General features: G+C 38.5%; 1 long non-coding RNA gene across 2 annotated transcripts in view; it reads right to left on the bottom strand.

The window, feature by feature from the left end:
- Positions 1 to 1,337: 1,337 nt before the first annotated feature.
- The window catches only part of LOC135580229 (uncharacterized), a 112,098-nt gene continuing 92,972 nt past the window's right edge, over positions 1,338 to 20,463 (bottom strand). For both annotated transcript variants that reach the window (XR_010474579.1, XR_010474578.1), the window contains 2 exons: positions 8,788 to 8,855; positions 1,338 to 4,924 (listed from right to left, as the gene is read on the bottom strand). This is a non-coding gene — a long non-coding RNA (uncharacterized LOC135580229). The remainder of the gene's footprint in view (positions 4,925 to 8,787; positions 8,856 to 20,463) is intronic.

Here is a 20,463-nt window from a genome sequence, read left to right as displayed (position 1 = left end):
ATATTTTCTTTCCAAAACAATTTTACATAATAATTCTATTTTTACCCTCCCACTGCCTTCTATCCAATGTCTCTTTTTTTTGGAAGAGATGCAGTGATTGCACAAGATAAAGCTTTTTAGCTCCTTAGGTACTGATTCCATAATAATTAAAAAGAAATCTAAAGATTGCCTATACAGATTTTCTTTCGGACTCTTTGAATTATCTCAGGAATACTTCTTCAGATAGGAGCTTTTGATATATATAACTCAAATGAGATACATTTTATTCCTCCCATATTATTAGTAACTCTTCAAAAAGTGCACGATTTTCTAGTCTTGTTCTAGAAGGCACTTTTAAGTCCAGGATTAAGGCATTGATATTAGTGGCTAGAACATGACCTTAGTGCATTAAATTCCTGAAGCATCTTTATAGAAAGTAATGAAAAGAGGTTTTATTTTTCTCAAAAAATTAAAGAGCCAGTCTGAAAATAAATAAATTTTAAAAATCCAAACAAAAAACCCAAAGCCAAAATAAACCGACCCCAAAACCCAAGTGAATGTTTTCACCGCTGGCCAATTCCATCTTCTTTTCTGACAATGAATGTGAGTGCTGCCCATCTTCAGCATCCTTTCCTGTCTCCAGCATCCCTTCTTTAAGACTGATCAGCTCAGTATCTCTGAGCTCATTGTGACAGCACCCACAACACCCCCAGCACCCAACTGTGGGTCCCTCCTGCATTTTCAGACATCGCAGCCTTCTCAGGTCCTTCCTAAGAGTCTAAAGGTTGAGATCATGATGGGCTGCACCTTCAGATAAGTGAAAACTCTCTGTAGTTTTCCCTTTACACACCTCAGGGTTATGAACCATGTACTATGGGTCTGTTTCACCCATGTGTGGAGCAGGAGCTACAGATCTTTCTCATGGGAGGAGTCAGCTGGGGAATGCTTGGGAGATCCCATGAAGTAAACCACTACGGAAATGCTAAAAATTACTATTGTTTGCAACAGCTGCCAAAAAAATCCAGCTCCTGCAGCAGGATTTCAGCGCGATCCTGAACCGGCACGGCGGTTGCGGTAGCACATTGCATTAGTTTTACCAGTTAATGAAAGACCTGAGGCAATCTAATTCAGGCTCTTTTTCTGCGGAAGCATGCCAGCTATATTCCCAGGCCAATTATTGCTTTCACAAAGTGCTCTAAATCTGTCAACAAGCAAAAGTGTGAACTACAGTACAAAAACACAGTTAAGAAGGTGACCCAGTTGTTATAAGAGAAATGTTTCTTCTTGCAGTGGGAGCAACGAAACTTGGCTGCCTAACAGCAGCAGCACCAGATCATGATTAAGTGATATGCATATATACTATTAAGATGTGCCAAAAAAGTCCTTTTTTATTAAAAAAAAAGTCTATACGGTTTGATAGTAAATAAATGCTTATTCTCCTACACGTCAATATGACAAACACTTTGCAAGCTGTTGTGGGAACTCCCAGGAAGGTTCAAATAACTCCTCTTCCTGCTGGGACCATGAGCAAAGGTCATAGCTATAGAAGTAACAATGCCTCAATGTACATGGATATATTTTTCTAGAAACCAAAGTTAACCAAGGAAATTATTTAAAAGAGTTACAATCAATTTCCATAACAAGCCAATATCCGTGTCTTCCTTAAATATTCAACGTTATTGCTGGGTAGGCAGTCTTTGTGAAAAGAAAAGAGAAAGCTATGCAATGTTTATTTTGAATCACTGTCATAGAGGCCAGCGTTTGAGAAATCACTCACCTGTCTTAACTAGCACATGTGAAAACCTCTTGCCACGTACTAGGTAATTTCTTTTTGCCAAATGTATGTGCGGTAATTAAATAGAGTGTAATGTTGCTTCAGTCCCCTCGAGGGCTGCTGGCATACGCTCAACAAGGGCAAGTGCTTTGGCTGTGCTCAGCTCCTCCGAGAGAGATTTGCATCTGAAGCTTCCGTGGTCTAATTCCTCTGCAAAATTAGCTGTGATCTAGAAAGGCCAAAAGCTATTCTAGATTGTCACTATTCCCCATGCTTTGGCTCCAGCCTGAATCTTAGGGCTGGGTGTCGACACACAGCTCTGGAATCGCAAAACTTATTCTGAGGAATCTCCAAGCAAAGGAGAATTGTAGCACAAAGCCCCAGCAAGTACATCGTATTTCATGGGATGCAATTTGGTAAGATGTTATATAGGAAAAGGAGACAAGTTTTTATAATCACATGAACTAAAACTACAGGGTTGATGGTGACTGTCAAAGTAATTATAAGAATGAATCATGTCTGGCTCTATAGTTATTGTCAAAGTAATTCATTATTTGCTTAAAAATAACATTAAAATTTAACCAATAAAACCACTTACCGATGGCTGGTTTTATTTTTTATTTTTCCCCTAGTCTAAATGTCAAGAAAACATAAAAGAAAAGAAGTCAGAAAATTATCTTAATCATAATAAACCATCGTTCATCATTTAAATAAATAGAAAACTGAGACATCTGATATCAATTTAGGCATATCATTTATCTAATGAAATATTACAGCTTTTTTGCAAGGGTCCTGAGGGGCTTGCAATTAAATAAGACATTATTTTTTTTTTTTTTACTGAAAATGTGGCCTTATTTAAAGGTAAAAAAATACCTGAAGACATGAACTCTCCCTGTATTCTTTCCATTTACACACCTTAGCCTTCTCCCTGTGCCAGTAAGGACTTCTGCCCCAGAGTGAGGTGACTTGGTGTTCTTTCCCTGTTGATTCTGCCTTTGTTCGGTAATTTCCAGCTTTCCTGAAGAGATAAGCACCAAACTGGGCTGGCTGCCAGGGCAGCCAGTGTGGGATGCAGGAAGGTGACCCCAGCGGTCAATCCCATCTTCACATCTCATCCCCCACACACCAACCTTTGCATCTACAGCTTCATCTCACCTTGGCTTCTTCTCAGCAAATCTGCAAGGAGCCATGGACAAAACATCATCTGGATCCACAGCAGGGCAGAGAAAAATCACAGGAGGGGAGATAAGGAAAGCAAACTAAAAGGCAATTAGAAGGTTTCTTTTTCTTCCAGACAATGTCCACTGAGATTTGCCACATGGTATTGATGATAGCAGTGTCAGCTGCTAAGGAAACAGAGGTTCAGAAAGATACATGTATGTGTTTTCCCCAGTTAAACTGGGAAAATAGACCAAAAGAGCAGTGAAAGAAGGAATTAGCCAGATGCATGGACACTAATAGCCCAAATCGGGTCTGGTTTCTGGGCTAGAACTCAGTGTAGCTGGATTTTGCTTTGGTTTTCTGTTGCCTGTACGATGCCTTTACTTAGAAATGAGCACAGCTATTCGATTGCCCATCAGACGATAAATAAGCCTTGCCTCCAAATGGGTTAAATGTCTTGAAAACTGAACTCTTCAGATTTTATTAGTGATCGAATAGCTCTAGGTGTTTCTAAGCAAAAATCAATAGAGAGATTAGCTGCAAGAGTCTGCTGAGAGATTATGGCAAGATGTCTGTCAAATGAAAAGACAGTGTATTCCGAGACTGAACGCTGCCCTTTGGGATGGGGACCAGGTGCACAGGAGCTCATTCCACAGCTTTTACTCCATGGACCACTGATCGCTGGCTCTCCGCAGCACAAGGAGCATCATCCTATATGGCTACATTGATGATCAGAGACTGCAGAACCCAGGCATGACGCACTCCATGGGGTATTCAGGCAGAGTTTGATCAGGTCAACAGCTTACTCCGAGAGCTTCATCACTCAGGATTTCATTGCTGGAGCTACTGTTTTTGTCAGGGATGTTTATGTTCTCCATAGCAGAGCAGTTCAGATGCAAACATACTCATCCCACCACACTTGTGGGGCATCCGATGCAGAGCCAGCACCTTGATAAAATGTTTGAGTTTTATCCAGATTGACAAGACTCTTCCTTCAACAGTTCAAGGTGATGTGGTTCCTCATGGATTCAACAGGGCTGTCCAGTTTGGGCACAAGAGAGATTCATAAGTCACATTTTAAAATTTGTCCTTGCAGATGGAAACCTCTTTGCCAGGCTCCAATCTCCAGCTGGTTTAAACTTGATGGGATTCCTCTTAATTTTTAATAATAAAATTCCATGATAAAATTATTTAAATACATTGGTTAAAACTGTATTTTTACCACTGCTGTACCTTTGGGTATGAGCAGACCTGCAGTCCCCGCACCACTGTATCCCTAAGGGGATTTTTGTGTACTTCCATTGCAAAGACTTGCACAATTTACACATGCAATATCTCCATGGATGGGAGAAGCTACAGCCTGCCATTCAACTTGATTTAAGCATCAATATTTTTCTTTCTCTAGTGTGATGGTCAATGCTCCACATTAGGAAGTAAAATTCGCTGTACACTCTCAAACTTTGTTACAGGTTTTTAATATATTTTAAGCATTTTACAACAAGTCTCTTATTCTCAGATGAAATTGAATTTTTGTGTATTTTTAATGATCTCATTAACGGCTTGTCAAGCACCTGTGTTTCCACAAGCAGTTTTACACATCTCTAATCATATCATTTCAGACAATTCCCTTTTATATTGTTTTGTGAAGTCTGATGAGGCTTCACCTCTGAGCAGAAGTGATCTGATTCTAAAGAAACTGAGAATCAGTTGTACTAAGCAATTTGAATGCAACAGCAAGACACTGAAAATAATTGTTTGCAAATATGTCTGAACTTATGAAATTGAATTTCAAACAATCTCACAGCCATACAAGAAAGGAGTGTTACAAAAGCAGTTTGCTTTGAAGTTAAACTGAATATCAAACCTGAAGTTAAAATTAAGCTAAATATTAAAGCTAAAATCAAAAAAAGAGGTCAAATGAAATGTCCATTCTTCAGTGTTAATAGAAATAACATCTGATGCAGGATGGGCTTCTGTGTGGCAGTTAGAGTGAGTCTGAGCACAGAAAACCTGTGGAAAAGTACATATAATTTACCAATAACTTACTCAATATGATTAAATTCAAATGTTCATAAAGTAGTAATTGTACTCTGGGAACTGGAAACAATGTTAAAGCTGATTCTGCGTCAAAATGCATCTTTAAAACTTAATATAAATATCAAGTTAATATAAACAAGAAAGGTGTCAGTCTGTTCTCTATTTCTCCTAACATGTAGACACATCTAAAATAAAAACATATCAAGTTAACTGATCATTTATTTATCTCTATAAAGGATTTCTCTGCTTGTTAAATGTAAGAGAACAGGACATCTATTTTATCTTCACCGGGAACTACTTCAAGACAGGGAATTTCTAAGAATATTTCCAAAATTACTTTGCATTAGATAAAAAGAAAATTAATAGAGCTGCCAAGCTTCTTGCCCTTGGTGAAATCCATTTGAGTTTATAGCTGCCATTAACAGTACTGTTAAAAATCCTGGGTAAATTTAAGATTTCAAGTGAAATTCCTCAGCATGCCCATAGCTATGGAAGGCATCTGGACAAGTAACCCAATCCAGTGAAGAAGACCAGTGAATCTATGTGCAAATATCTTACACAGTCTGAAAAGTTACATTCATTTACTTTCAATTCACCAACATCCTCTTGTTCAGTCTGTGATCAGACTATTATTTAATCACTGTGATTTGAAGCTACATTTCAAACCCTTTTCTTGCTTTTCTTACCTCTTCTGTCAATTATGGACTCTGCATTTACATGCACCAAACAATTGTTTTGGAGCTGCCTCTTCTATAGATACTCACAACTTCCCTGCTTTTACCAGAGATTCTAGATGTTCATTTTTGTGACAAGAACCCACTGCTGTGGAGGATTTATAAAGTGAAGTGTCTGGCTCAGCAGCAGTATTTTAAGAAAGCAATTCTGTTCCCCAGTCCCCTCGCCCTCTAGGGAATCTGTAAATTCCACAAATTAACTCTACAAAGCGGTGTGCCCTATCAGGGTTTTGCATTGTTTTTAGCATTTAAAACAATGTCCTAAGGTTTCGTTTGATAGATCCAGACTTCCAAAGGAAGAAGCTCTCCTCCAGTGTCCCACCTGCTCCTCTTTTCACCAGACTCCCAACTCCTGCAGACATCAAAGGCGAGGCAGCTTTGAACAGAAGTGGCGTGTTATCCCAGGGTTAAATGATGTTAACTAACTACCCCAATGTGCTAATCCTCTCCAAGAGTTTTTGTCCACTCTGTAGATAACAGACATTTAATAAAAGAAGAAATAACAAGAAGGAAAACATTCATCATTGTACTTCAACGCCTTCTCCGAAACATAGTGGCCAACCTGTAGACCTGCCATTTCTAGACCCATACAGAAGTACACAAAATCAGCCTCTAAATACTCAGGTCAAAACTGCCTAGGGTGGAGAAGAACATATGTTGTGGTCAGCAGGTTGAAGGAGGTGATTCTGCACGTCTACTCCACTCTGGTGAGACCCCCCCGCAGTGCTGCATCCAGCTCTGGAGCCCCCAGCTCAGGGCAGACATGGACCTGTTGGAGTGGGGGCAGAGGAGACACAGAAATGATCTGAGGGCTGAAATGGCTCTGCTGGGAAGACAGGCTGAGTTGGGGTTGTTCAGACTGTGGAACAGAAGGCTACAGAAGATGTTATTGCAGCCTTTCCATGCTTAAAAGGGGCCCATAAGAAAGATGGGACAGACTTTTTAGCAGGGCCTGCTGCGATAGGACAAGGGGTGATGGTTTTGAACTAAAAGAGGGGAGAGTCAGACCAGACGTGAGGAACAAATTGTTGCTCATGAGGGTGGTGAGAGCCTGGCCCAGGTTGGCCAGAAAGGTGGTAGATGAACCATCCCTGGAGACATCCCAGGCCAGGCTGGACGGGGCTCTGAGCAACCTGAGCTGGTGAAGATGTCCCTGCTCATAGAATCATAGAACAGTTTGGGTTGGAAGGGACCTGTCAAAGCTCATCTAGTCCAGCCCCCACTCCAAAACTGTTGGACTGTGTTGCTCATGCAGAACCAGCTCCCAAACCACAGTGTGACACCACACACCTGATGTGGCTCCATCCCCAGTGGCTGTGGGGTTGTTTTCTGCTGTACAAGGCCCTTACTCTGCTGCAGTGACCTACTTTCATACTCTGGTTTGATAAAGTTTAAGAAAAAAAACCCAGACAAATCCTCCAACCCCCTCAACAACAAAACCACGAACAAAGAAACAAGTAACCGCTTCTTAACTTGTTCTTTAAGATTCTTAAGAGCTTCTGGAAAATAAATAAGACTCAAATCCCGTAATTCATTCTTATATACCTGAGGCAATACAATATGCATTTTTGTATGTTGGATTTTTGCTTCAAATAGCTTTGTAATAGTCTTATTCAAAAGATAAATCACAAATGCTTTTTTCATTCTATTTCTTTTTAGCATAAGATGCTTTTCTCTATTGTAAAAAAGATTTAAGAAACAAAGATTTCATTTTAAGATCTACAGCAAATAGGGCTTTTATTTGAATATTTACATTTGAATATTAGGGACTTTAAATAATCTATCTGTGAAAGACAAATAATTTAAGCTGTCAGAACAGTGAGAACATGGTTTTAATCATGTTTTCTGAAAGAAAAAAACAAACTCTAAAATGTAAGTTGTTTGTTCTGTTCTCCAAAATGTAATCACAGTTGTGGAGTGAGATGTAATGATCTGACAAATACTGGGGCATTTGAAGAAAGAGTTAAAAATACATAAAGGACAAGATAAAATGAAGATTTATGGCACAGCATACTCTAGAGAAGAAAAGGTGATATAATTGTCTGGATGTACCCCATAATAGCAGGATATGTTTATACCAGGCAATGGAGATATCTACACTAGCAGAGACCTGAGTCAACAAACTCACAGTACGTATAGCACATGATATTTTGATTATACTGGTTTAGGTAAGTAGCCCTGAACTAGTAATAAGCTGCATACAGAAAGAATAGTTCATTTGCAGAATCCAAAACAATCCTGGCCATCCAATAAGTTAGTTTAACTAACTAGTTACATTTGCTGCTCTATATGGATCTAATTCTCGCATCTCACTGATCAGAGGTATGGAACCTCACCGGTTTTAGTGGGTTTGCATCAACATAAGAGAAAAATCCAGCCTGTAGAGCAATGAAGCAGGAACATTTTCAATCACAGGACATCTGGATCATCTTTGTGCAGCAACATTTCCTACTGTCTTAGTGCTGACCACATCAACAGAGGTGCTTTTCTGAATGTAAATTATAGAGAATTTATTTTGGTTCTTCAGTATCAGTTATGTGGTTTATCAGGCTGTTGGCTGGTTAGTATTTTATGCTAGCTCTTATCGCATCACCAGAGTATTATATAAAATGAATCTTTTTATAACTATGCTGTTCCCCCACAGGAAGTCTCCATTTTATAGACTAGAAATGGAAATACAAAAATGCTAAAGTCTTATTCACAGTGCAGATCTCTGTCTGTGCACTTATACCAGCACAGTCTTCCTAGTGTAGCTGCAAATTGATTATACCAATAATTATCCTGGTAATCAATAACGCTTATTCTGGCAAAATAACTTTTTGCTGTTGCACCAGGTGCCTTAGTGTCCTAAAAATCATTTTATCTCTTGAGACACCTGGCAAAATTTCTCACAATTAGAACAAGTCTGAGACATTCAAGATCATGGTGAACTCAAAGTTAGCATTCAAGACTCGTATCTTAAATTCCAGTCCGCTGAACAAAACTTCCATGAGTTTATTCATAAAGAAACTCAGGACAAATAAAGTATGCAAAAATTACAAATATTTCTAATACTCTCAGTCATTATAAGAGAAGCAGAAGTAAAAACTTGACAAATCCTACCTCGGAGGAATCCATCATGTTCCAGGAGAAACAATACCCAGCAATCAGAAAATTTGTTTGACATTATTCTGTGAAGAAAAGAACATTTACCAAGGGATTTGTGGGAATTAAAACAGAAATCCAAAATACAAACAGGATTTGATGATGAAGCTCCCACACATAACTTACAAAATGATCTCCAAGTTTAAGTCTATTAGAATGCATTATGTATGACATATGACAGATCATCTATAATCTGCATAAATGCAATGCCTGGAGCTCTGTTCATGGAGTGGGGACACGAGGAATTGTATTTCTTGGAAGGGAAGTTCCACAAGCCAGAAATTTGCTGTTGGAATAGAAGACAAAAAAAAAAGACAGGAATACACCAAAACAGGAAAATAAAGGATAGAAGGATAAGAAAGCGGTCAGAGAGCAATAGCATCCTGGCTCTGCTTTTATAAATATAAATATTATGGTTGAAAACACTTTTAAGTGTTTTGTGAGAAGATAAAGTAGTAGATTTTCAGATAAGCAAAGAACTGCACAACCTACTTCATGACTGAATATCTTTTAGCTGTTTATTGGAGCTGCTGTTTTGGTATCATCATGACTGGAGTCAGACTTGGAAAGCTGAATGAGAAACAATAAACTCAGGGATGTATAAGCTGTTAATAGCACTAGAAACAAAGAAACCTATTTTTGAAACCATTTAAAATAGAAACCTGGGTAAAAACTCATAGGAATAGATTGTATGCTCCAAGAAATGAAGTAGGAAAGTCACCATGATCAGGGGTTTTTATTGGGTAGGAGAGTACTTGCAAAAGCTAGAGAAAAACAAGTGATTGGGACAAAAGACATAAACTAGACAATACTTACATGCAGAAACGTGTATTAGAAACCTAGTATAGAAAGTACGCAAGTGAAGCCTGAATATTAGATAACTTTTGATTAATGTCTCCTTTTACTGTGCTTACATCTTTGCATTTAATTTCTGAATTAAAATTTTTTGATAGTGGATTCTGCCATTCACCAGCACAGACATTTTTCTGAATTTTACCTTGCAGGAAATATCTTCAACTTGAATGTCTCCCAAAATCCTTTTAATGCATTTCTGCTATTCCCCAAAAGCACCATGAATAGTTCCATTGATTTCAACAGTCTTCAGATCAGCCCCATGGGACTGAAAGATGAATGTATTACGTACTCCAGAATGAATTATTAAAAAAAGAGTGCAAAAATATTAATACATTTGTAACTATGAAGTAGGATGACAGATTGCTAGCCAAGACAATATATCCTTAAAATATGTCACTTGAAAAGGGCTGTATTATTCTTAATCGCATGGATATTTTCTCCATTCCTATGATACGTTTCAAGAAATTGCATACATGCACTGAAAGCCACCAAAAGATGCCCTAAGCAGCTATTCTTAACATAAATGTGATGATTGTAACTTGACAACATAAAGAGTTTTATATGGAGCATATTTAAATATTACCACCATTATTACATATTTAAATATTACCACCATTATTAGCACTTTGATTAGAGGTCTTCATTTTCCTTTGCCATTAAGCACTTGCATTTAGCAGACAAATTGAATATTTCTTTACCCCTTCATTGCCTGCCTGGTGGAAGCAGATGAAGGTCCTACCTTGGGTAAAGTGCCACCACCCACCTACAGTCAGGTACGGTTTAGTGGGAGGATAGATGGACTGATTCTTCACAGAACAAACAAGGGAATTACAATAATTCTGTCAAAGTTTTTTTTCCTCAATTTCGAAAAACATTTTAGTGGGTTTACACATATTTCTCCAAACCACGATAAAAAAGAGCTTACATTTCGTGCTCCTCTGGTGAGCATGTTTCACTGTTCGTTTTACTTCAGTTTGCAAAGAAACAGTGTGTTGCAGTTCCGGCACAGGGCAATTGTGTTGGGTTGCAGGTGAATAAACCAATTCCCTGGATGAAAATTCCTCAAAAAGTTCTGTTCAGACTCAATGCACACACGTAATCAATCTTCAGCTGACAATCTGTCTGAAATGCAAAAATACTCTGTGGTTCTTGCCTTGCATCTTGTTATGATTAGCATGACACCAATTCTTCATGCCTTTGAGCATCCTATCTCAGTTAAACATCAAGTCCCCGCACAAGCTTAATTGCCTTTCCAGAAGGTGTAGGAAGGCATCACATCTTCCAGATAGGTCCACTCTCTCCATAAGTGTGGCAGAAATTATCCCCAAGTGATACTATTATGGGAGTACAATCAGAGATAGGAATTGGAAAGACACAAGTCTTGTTGGAGTCTTTCAAACCTCCCCTGGAGCCTGGTCTGAAAGTTCTTGGCCATGTTGCTTTAACTGATGCTATTCAACAGGAGTCCAGGTTTTCTGTTTTGTACAAAAACTGCTTAGGAAACTCTGGCTTGGAACAAGGTGAATATAGGAAAACAGTTATACATGCCATACATAATTTATGCTGTCCTATCATCAAGGTATCGTTTAAGCAGGTGGGACAAACCTGTCCTTACCAGTCTCAGAAAGTAAAATTTGGAAATACAAATGTCAGCTGCATTGCAATGTGTCAGAAGCAGGTCCTGTGCTATTTTGGATGCTTTGTTTTCATCCAGCTCTAACCTGGTCCCATGGACCGAGTGGCCAGGAGAGGCTGTTGTGCTCCAGGGGTGATGCCACTGGACTGTTCATCCAGAACTGGATGAAGAGTCCTCAGTCTCTTGTTGAAATCAGCTCACTTCAGCCAAGTTTCAGCCTGCAGCCAGAACCAAGATAGTTTTTTTTGTTCTTTAAGGCTTATTCATGCTTGTTCATCAAGTATTTGCAGGGAAGAGCTGTGCTGCTGATCCAATCAGCCAGGCAGCACAAGGTGACTCAGAGCTGGCAGGTCACAAATAACTAGCAGTGCACAAATAGCAAGTGCTTATTTAAAAGAGTTTTCTGGTCAAGATAAGGACTCAAAAATTTACCCAAGACAATATTCAGATAATTTCAAATAATGGGTATATCTGAGAAAATTGTTCTCTGCTGGTGGATGTTCTCTGAAGTCACATTGATCAAATGACTCATGAATTATTTATTTAGCCGTGCTCTTAACCTTAAAAGCAAGCATTATTGATTTTGCTTCATATATCATATTATGGAATCAAAATATAGAGAAAAATATACCATGACTGAAGTGGCATGGAAATGGCCCATCAGCGTGTGTTTATCTGGCCTGTAAGGCAGAGAGGGATGTACAGAGAGCGATTCTGGCTTTGCTGGCATCTGAAAATCACTGTAAAGAGGATCTGCCTTTAGTTGCAGAATGCAACATGAGTGCTCTACTCTCATACTGTTGCTTTCAAACAAAGCCACTTTTGGTGCATATATAAAAGTGGAGACTTAAATATTTAAGTTGAACAACAGCAAAATTAAGTATTTACATCACCAGAATAACAGACATGGTCTGAGGGCAAATACTCAAACTGGAAAGAGATTTTTGCTTCTTTTTATAGCACTAAGCTAGACAGAGAATGGCAGATTTTAAAAGAGGAAGAAAAAACAGCATCATAAATAAGTCAAGAAAAATAATAAATACTAAGTGCTTTGCTTTACACATGAGTCATTAAGGTTAACAAACTTTTTTTCTCTCTCTCTTTTTTTAGCACCTAATTACAAAGAAAACACCATGACCTAAGGTAGACAACAACATCTTTGGTGAGGCCAGGTACAAAATGAGTGTTAAGCCCTTGAAGTAAAACACCTGGAGATTTCCCATGGGTTTCTTGGTCCATTAATCTCCCTGTCATTCCTACCCAGCTCTTTCATATCTTCCTCGGACTTGGTGACAACAGAAAGCTTGTGAGGCTCCAAAATAGTATCATTAAAATAACAGATTACAAGGACCAAGCTCAGCTTCACCTTGCCCCAAATGATATCTGATCAAAGGAGTTTCTTCAAAAATTCACACTTGAGAACTGTACTCCTGAATATCATGAAAGAAAAATCCTATTTTTAGTTAGGCCTCTTCTTTTGACTGCAGAGAGAATCACAAAACCTGGGACAAGTGCTTGAACTTTTTAGTTTTAGTGGCTTCACACAGTAAAATTTGGGAATCACCATTCCAAGTGTGCCTGTCTCCAGTTCTCAAGGCAAGTGGAAAACAGAGGAAAAAAAATATTAAGAAAAAGTGTTAATCATTGGGGTCGCGTATTTCCATTGTACTTCAAATTAACACTTTGTTAATTCAAAGTCTTAATGGTCCTGACAGGACTCATGTAGACACTTCTCAGTGCATCTTCTCCTCATGACACCCTACCAAAATTTGCTGTATTCCTCTCATGTTATCTTGTTGTATAGGTGAATAATATAGCTGTTGGGTCTTACAACATATTCATTACATGGAGAAAAATGGTGAAACATGTGGCAAGATGTTATTTTCTTACCAGCTCATTTTAAAACTCTCCCTTTAAAAAGACAATCTAAAATGAATCTGTAATAAAGCTAAATGACTGGATGTTACAGAAGCCTTTGGCTACAGTCAGGTTTTATTAGGAGATGATCATGACATACGGTATTATAAAGGGTTTAAAAATAAACCATTTGGGGCTCTACGGAGTTGTTGCATCTATGGAAGGGAATGTCCCTGCTTATAGAGAGCCTTCAATGAAGTATTAATATGGGAGAAAACTGAGTACTTTTATCCCTTTTCCCCTCACCCTGCTCTGTAGTAAAATTTACCCTGTGCTGGGAAAAAAAAAATATATATATATGTATATATAAAAATCAATATATGTATTTCTTCTATCAAATCACAGTTGGCAAATTAGATCCAGATTTCTTTAAGAGAAATTGCTTTAGTGAGAAGCATCTCTATCAAATGAGATTTCAAATATCTTGTGCTTCAGAGTTTTTCATAGTTGCTTATATAATATATTTACTATATAGGAAGAGTTATCCTCTGTACTATATTTGTTGACATAATCTAGAGGCATCTTAGTAGCGTATTTCACATTTTGAAAGATATTTTGACTACATGTGCTCATTTGGTGGAGTTTGGGGACTTCAGGTGTTGTATTTGACATGTAAACAACTATGACTGATAACCAACCTTTCAAAGCAGATATACAAAAATAACATTTTCCATAGCCCTTGCTGATGGACAGTGGGATGTAAGAACCTTTAACCGAACTCACTGATATTTGAGAAAATGCGGGCACCTCAGTTTACACAGATGGGGAAACTACTAGAAAAAGGCTTATTATTTTAACCGTTGACGGAAATATTCTTACAAAGAGAATAGTTTCTTTGGTGCTGCCCTGCAGCCTAGAGACACTTTGAAAGTGTTCACAGTGGCACATACAGCCATTTAATTCTGCAGGCATTAATAAGTAATTTAAGATTAGGTACCATTTTGCATGTGTTGTACTATGATATAAGATCATTTTCAGCAGGTATAGGATTATGCAGCTATTGCATCTAATAAGTTTACATCTTAAAAATGCTTCCTTTCTTTCACTTTTGGTAAGTGGGTAGGAAGGCACCACGCCAAACCACCTGAGGGAAGCTTTAATTCTGCACATCTAGTGGGAGAGTAGCACAGCAGCAAATTGCAATGGTTTAAATGTGCCCTACAAACTTAAAATGAAGCCTGAAAAAGAGCTAAGGGATGTATTTAGTTTTAAAATTATTCTCATTACCTTGAAGTGCCACAGCTGAGCAAGAGGCCTTGGTGGTGGCGTGTTATCTCCATCTTCAATGGGCTCCCACTTACTGAAGACGAACATCTGCACTGACACTGGAGAGTAATTCCAGGCTTTGGTAGTTTGGGGTTAACGTGGGAGACCTCGAAGGACAAAGCTCAGATCATTTTGCAGTTCGTTCAGTTGGTCTGAAATTGTACCTGCTCATCAATCTCCCAAGTGTTCAGCTGGTAGATGACCACCATTAGTCCCATAGGTTGTCCCCATAGGCCAGGGTCAGCTTGAGGAATTTATTCAGAGAGAGAATTAAGGATCTTCACCCATAAGAAGCTGCGAAGAGCCACCTCATCAGTGCTAACAGACCCAGCAGAGGAGCAGGGAGCACATCATGCTCAGACAGAGAAAAGTGGCTCCTCAATCTACATCACGCTCAAGGGCTAAGTTCATAGAAGCAGGGGCAAGTGTGGAGGTGAGCACCACGGTCTGGAGCTCCACAAAATGACCTGAGCAATTCACTGAGGGCTGTGAGGAGCATTCATCACTGAATGAGGTTGGCAGCGCTTTAACTTCCATGCTCCTGCCTCCATTCCAGCCTGTGCTCTTCAATTTTTTGCATAAATGACACTACTTATATACTGTTATGTTCAATTTACTTAGGAAAGCAGATAAGGTCTGTTATAGTTACATCCTTAACTATCAACATGTTAACATCCTGTGTCCACAAAGACCTGTCAATGGAGGAAGGGCCTAAACTTCTTGATCTTATTTATAAAAAGAAAGCATCCATTTTCATTTCAATATCAAACTCATAGAGGAATTAATATCTTTCAATAAAATATCTCCACTGATATCTTAGGCTGCAATGCACATTTCCTGAAAGCAAATCTATTTCACATCGGATTTTATTAAAATGATTTCACATCATTTAGAGGCGAGTAAGAAAACCGAGAGCAAGGCTGGCAATCTAGCTGTGCTGTCTTCTGGGGGATGTATTGGGAGCAACTTCTTGAACCGTCAAGTAATGTTTTATCGCTTCTGAGATTATATTTCTTCTGCTTGTCAGTCACAAGTACAGGAAAAAATGGAGCACTAGTAAATAGAGATAATGGGGATTTATAGGGACATGCAATGAATATATACGCAGGGAACGAATGACTATATATAAGTAAACCAATATTTCAGAAAATGCTTTTAGATATTTTAAAAATATCCCTAAGTATTATTTACTAGTATCACCCTAAGTATTCTGCTTATCTTCTCTAATATCTGCTCCTATTTGTTCTCTCCTCTTTTGGGTTCTTTCTTAATACAGTGTTTGACTGAAAAAAACACAGGTCCTTCTCCTATCATTACATCATCTTTTTTTTAACTTGGATATAATATATCAAACCTTTTTGCAAAAATTGTTTTCAGCTTACCTTACATTTACCATAAGTGAGAAGATACCTACAAATAATACCAAGCTTCGTAAGATATGTTAATAGCAAAATACGACCTCTCAGGAAATCCGCAAACAGAAAATTAGAATCAAGGCATCCTGTTTTGGATAAATTATTTGTCATATTTCATAATTGACAAACCAATTATGAAGTGAGGATAGCTAGCTAAAAAGAAGGTGCCAATTATAATCAATTTTGAAAAATTTAAAATTGTAACATGATATTTTCTTCTTATAAAGAAAAAAATTCCACAGAATTGCAATTTTTTGTGCAAAAAGACAGCAGGACTTAGTTTTTATTTTTCCAGAGTCTCACAAATATAAAAAAAAGAACCTTTTTCCCTCCAAAACAGGAATTATCCCTAAGTGGAAATGAACACATTTTAAAATATATGATACACCAATATTTGAGCAAAGTTGCTTCTGAATCAAATCTTTCTGCTCGGAGCTGTGCTTTCCTTTGCTTCATTTGAAATCACTTTGTCCTTGTAGGATGAGTTACTTTCTTTTTTGTCCGATAGGTGGAATGTAGGCTGAAACAAAAAATTAATCTATTCAACAGGAGCAGAATTTGTCAAAGCTTGATCTATGGCTTACTCTGCCTCTAAAACACACTGGTTCATAGAAAGTTGATGTGCTTTTTCGTTTACTGAGGCACTGCTATATTTAATAGCAGCATTCAAACGTGTTATCGATCTCTGTACTGTAACAATACTTACAATTCGGTCTGTCACATGGGTTTGTTTACCGACTTTGCTGTGATGGTTTATGGAGTCCAGGACTGGACACTTTTCCCACAAGGGCAAGGTCATGCACATGCATCAATAAAGCAAATGAAATGTAAGGAGAACATTCTATATGGGTCTATATTACTCAAATCACAGAATCGACTGGATTGGAAAAGACCTCAGAGATCATCACGTCCAACCCTTGGTCCAACTCCAGTCCATTGACTAGATGGCACTAAGTGCCATGTCCAATCTCAGTTTAAAGACCTCCAGGGCCAGTGAGTCCAGCACCTCCCTGGGCAGCCATTCCAATGCCTGACCACTCTGTCTGTAGAGAATTTCTTTCTAATATCCAGCCTAAATTTCCCCTGGCAGAGTTGAAGCCCATGCCCCCTTGTCCTATTGCTAACTGCTCTGAGAAAAAGTCTGAGAAATATTTAAAAACCAAAATAATATGTGTGCTGAGCAAATACACTTATTTAAATTACCTTTCATTTGGGTTGTATTTATACTATGAATCTGAATTCAAATTCAGATTTAAAATTTTAAGGTCACAATAAATCTGAAATATCTTATTGGCTTCAGTCTGACTCCTGGATACACCCACGCAACTGAGAAGGGAATTCGCTCAACTGAAGACAATTCCCTGTACAGTTTTCTTTGTGAAAGATTTAAGGATCTCCACTTTGAACAAATTGAGGCTAAGTATGATGAGAGCTCTGGGAACCAACACTCTTCACTGAAGGACAGCCACTTCTATTATCTATGTGGGGTGGGGGGGCGAGGTGGAAAAATGTATAGGCAGAGCTAGAAAAATTTAAAGGAAAAACAAAAGGTGAAACAATGCTTTGGCTTTAGGACACCTGTGGAGAACCTTCTGCTTCCCCTGCCTGTGAGCACTTGGTGCTCTTGGGCTATATCCTGTGTTGGGATCTTATTTCTTTGGGAGCCCTAATTTCCTGGGCTGTTCAGCCGGTACCTAAAACTGGTCTGATATCAACAGGGAGCTAGAAAGTCAGAAAGTAGAGATGATTCAAAGGCAGCTTCCACCCCATCCTTTCATGGGCGCATGAATATGGAATATGTCCAGTTCTGGGCCCTTCAGTTCCAGCAGGACAGGGAACTGCTGCAGAGAGTCCAGCACAGGGCAACAAAGATGCTGAAGGGAGCGGAGCATCTCCCGTGTGAGGAAAGGCTGAGGGAGCTGGGGCTCTGGAGCTGGACAAGAGGAGACTGAGGGGTGAACTCATTAATGCTTACAGATATATAAAGGGTGAGTGTCAGGAGGATGGAGCCAGGCTGTTCTCGGTGACAACTAATGATAGGACAAGGGGTAATGGGTTCAAACTGGAACACAAGAGGTTCCACTTAAATTTGAGAAAAAACTTCTTCTCAGTAAGGGTGCCAGAGCCTGGCCCAGGCTGCCCAGGGAGGTTGTGGAGTCTCCTTCTGTGCAGACATTCCAACCCGCCTGGACACCTTCCTGTGTAACCTCATCTGGGTGTTCCTGCTCCATGGGGGGTTTGCACTGGATGAGCTTTCCAGGTCCCTTCAACCCCTGACATTCTGGGATTCTATGAACTGTTTTAGAAAAAAACCCTCAGAATTTCACAGGTCAGTTTGGCAGATGTTGCTTGTTCTTGTAAACAGCTTTTGAGGCGCGTGCTGCATGTGAAGAGCTGTAAATGCCTCTGCTGTAAATCAATGCCTCTCAGGCATAAAAAGATACATTGTCACAGGATAATATCTCTCCCTTTTTTCAATACTGTCAAAACAAATGCTTTGCTTGACAATAATTCTTGCAATATTTTTGTTTCCCACTTGTTTGATAAATAGAAGCAAGTCGAAATTAAAGGGATTTGTCATCACAGAATCAACTCCAGAACATAATGTGAGCCACATCCGATAGGAGTGCTTTGTGTGCCAAAGAATTGTTTCCTCAGTAGCAAAAAATTGCCCATTTGGGGATGCTACAGGTGACATATTAGACATAAGCATTCAAATTGGGTACACTAACAGAATCCTTGCTAAGCATGAAAACGTTTTTGTTGCTTGTAGAAGAGAAATCAATATCTAAAAGCTTTGTTACTATGATTCCCCTTCCTCCTACCCTACTTTGTGAGCCAAACTCCTGGGCAATAATGAGCCTGTTGGCTCTCCAGCACATTGCTGGGATTTACACCACCTGTTTTTTCCACTGCCTTTTTCCCCAACATATATGTTAAATGCAGAATTATAGAATTATCAGACTTCCCTGTACCAGAACTGCTTGAGAGAACAGATTTACTCCAAAATCAAAGTGCAATCCCATGCATTAAACAAGTCTCCGTTAAGACAAGATTGCTGGCCTTTCGTGATTAACAAATTCAATTAAAAAAACAAAAGCAAAGGAAAATTGGTGCACATGTCTCAGAGTTCAGAAGGTGGCTTAAGAGTGAGAGATAACAAGGGATAAAAGCAGGTCTGATAAATGTTTATGAATAGTTGTTCAGTGCAAAATTAAGGTGCAAACTAGAGAAAATGCTTAACCAAATTTGTCCACGCAGATTCATTTTTTAAATGGTATTAAAATAGACAAATCATAACGGAAAAGAAAGTCTGTAATTTTAGCAGATGATTACTAACTGTGCTAATTAAGTGGCTTTAATTGACTCCATCGAAGTCAAGAGACAATTCATATGTATATTGCTGCAAGACTCAGTAATCATAATTTCTGCAAAGTAACTTTTAAATGAGTTATCCTGCAGCTTTTATTATCTAGATAGCTGTTTTTAGTCCCTGATTAGCAGATTCCCGGGGGCCATGGATTTATCACTGAGGCATTGAAGGTAACTAAAAAAACCATGGTTATTGTCAATACACTTCCCTGGGTGCTTTGAAGGATCCCAGAATTGAAAAAGATAAAGAGGAGAAATGAGGCAGAGGGAACACTTTTTTCCACCTTAATACTTTTTTATCACTTCTTAATTTTCCAATCACTTTCAAAATCTGGAAATCTTGCTTTCCCCTGAAGAAATCCTATTTTGCTGCCCTACCTAATTGAAGAGAAAGAACGTTAAAAATCTAAACATTTTGACATGGGCAAACATTGCTTTTTGAAAATAGCTTCTACTCCTTATAACGTCACTGAATCTTACTATTGTAAATGGGCAACTTCAACTAAAATTTGGGGGTTAGAGAGCCTGAACAATACAATTCCATCAAAAAATTAATTAACCTATGGCATCACTATTCAGCAAAACTTCTAGTAACTGAAGACACAGCCCTATAGCAGGGAGCATCGAGACCTCTTGTTTTATGTTTTCTCGTTTAGCCCCACAACTCCGTCATTTCACCTTCAAGACTGACAAGAACAATTAATGCCTCTCTTTCCCATTAAATCACTTTATGGATTTGCAGCCTGTTGCTTTATTGTCATTCCTTTCCTCTAAATTGAGTATGTTCAGCTTTCCTGCAGTCCGACATTATAAACCTTTCACTCTTTTATTTGCAGTCTTCCCAACTCTTTTATTTATCTTTCTTTTTAGAAATACCCTGCTCAAAACCTTAATGTAGCATTTCAGATGTTACCTTCTCTGTTCAAAATTGAAAGGGCTGTATTTTCTCATTTATAGCTAGTGTTTTACAGGTGATCAACACCTCAAAAAGTGGAGAACAGATCTAAAGATGTATAAAAGCCTTTGTACTAGAGCAACTACTTTAAGCCTATTTTAATTCAAACATATGAAAAAGCTGAATTAAAGTATGTGTGTATAAAAGTAGCTCAGCCATTTCTGATTCTTTGATCATTTACCATGACTAGCTTAGAATTTTTTTAAGTGGACTTATTT

The sequence above is a fragment of the Columba livia genome, chromosome 9, assembly GCF_036013475.1.
Source record: "Columba livia isolate bColLiv1 breed racing homer chromosome 9, bColLiv1.pat.W.v2, whole genome shotgun sequence".
Taxonomy (NCBI): Eukaryota; Metazoa; Chordata; class Aves; order Columbiformes; family Columbidae; genus Columba; species Columba livia.
This window is presented reverse-complemented; position numbering and strand designations above follow the sequence as displayed.